Here is a 1,620-nt window from a genome sequence, read left to right on the forward strand (position 1 = left end):
GCACCAACCACTAAAGCCAGTGAGGAGGAAATAGAAGAACTCTATTTGTAATCAAGATGTATTGATCATTACTGGTGATTGGAATGCAAAGGTTGGGAGCAAAGAGAAAGGACACGTAGTTGGAAAATATGGCCTTGGTGATAGAAATGATGCTGGAGAACACATGATAGAATTCTGCAAAATCAACAGTTTGTTCATTTCCAATACCTTCTTTAGACAGCATAAGAAACGACTATACACATGGACCTCACCAGAGTGAATACATAGAAATCAAATTGACTACATCGCTCAAAGAGAGGATGGAAAAGCTCCATATCACCAGTCAAAACAAGGCCAGGGGCAGAATGTTGAACAGACCATCAATTGCTCATATGAAAATTCAAACTGAAGCTGAAGAAAATGAAAATAAGTCCATGAAAGCCAAAATACCACCTTGCATATATCTCACCTGAATTTAGAGATCACTTGAAGAACAGATTTGATAACATAAAACACTAAAGACCGAAAACCAGAAGAGCTGTGGGATGACATCAAGAACATCATACAAGAAGAAAACAAAAAGTCATTAAGAAGATAAGAAAGAAGGAAAAGGTCAAAATGGATGTCAGAAGAGACTCTGAAATGTCCTCTCAGCATAGAGATGCTAAAGCAAATGGAAGAAATGAGGAAGTCCAAGAGCTGAAAAGAAAATGTCAAAGATCAACTCAAAAAGATAAAGTCAAATATTACAACAAAATGTGCAAAAATCTAGAGTCAGAAAACCAAAAAGGAAGAACATGCTCAGCATTTCTCAAGCTAGGGGAACTGAAGAAAAAATTCAAGCCTAGACTTTCATTATTGAAAGACTTTCTGGGCAAATTATTGAATGATGCAGAAAGCATCAAGAGAAGATGGAAGGAATACACAGAGTCACTGCACCAAAAGGAAATGTTTAATGTTCAACCATTTCAAGAGGTAGCATATGATCAAGAGTCAATGATACTCAGGGAGGAAGTCCAAGGTGCATTGAAGGAATTGGCAAAGAGCAAGGTACCAGGTATTGATAGAATAAAAATTAAAATCTTTCAAGAAAGTGAGGCGGCACAGGAGGCACTCACTCAGCTCTGCCAAGAAATTTGGAAGACAACTATCTGACCAACTGATTGAAAGAGATCCGTATTTGTGCCCATTCCAAAGAGAGGTGACCCAAAAGAATGCGGAAATCATCAGACAATCTGTTTGATATCCCATGCAAGTAAAGTTTTACAAAAGATAACGCAGAAATGGCTGCAAGCATACATTGAAAGAGAACTTCCAGAAGTTCAAGCCGGTTTCGGAAGAGGCTGTGGAACAAGAGATATCATTGCTGATGTCTGATGGACCTTGGCTGAAAGCAGAGAATATCAGAAAGATGTTTACCTGTGTTTTATTGACTACGCAAAGGCTTTTGATTGTGTAGATCATGACAAGCTATGGAGAACATTGCAAAGATTCCAGAACACTTAATCGTGCTCATGAGGAATCTGTACATGGACTAGTAGGCAGTTGTTTGAACAGAAGATGGGAACACTGAATGGTTTTAAATTAAAAAAGGTGTGTGACAAGGCTGTATTCTTTCACCATACTTATTCAACCTGTATG

This window comes from Chrysochloris asiatica, unplaced genomic scaffold (assembly GCF_000296735.1).
Source record: "Chrysochloris asiatica unplaced genomic scaffold, ChrAsi1.0 scaffold00032, whole genome shotgun sequence".
NCBI lineage: Eukaryota > Metazoa > Chordata > Mammalia > Afrosoricida > Chrysochloridae > Chrysochloris > Chrysochloris asiatica.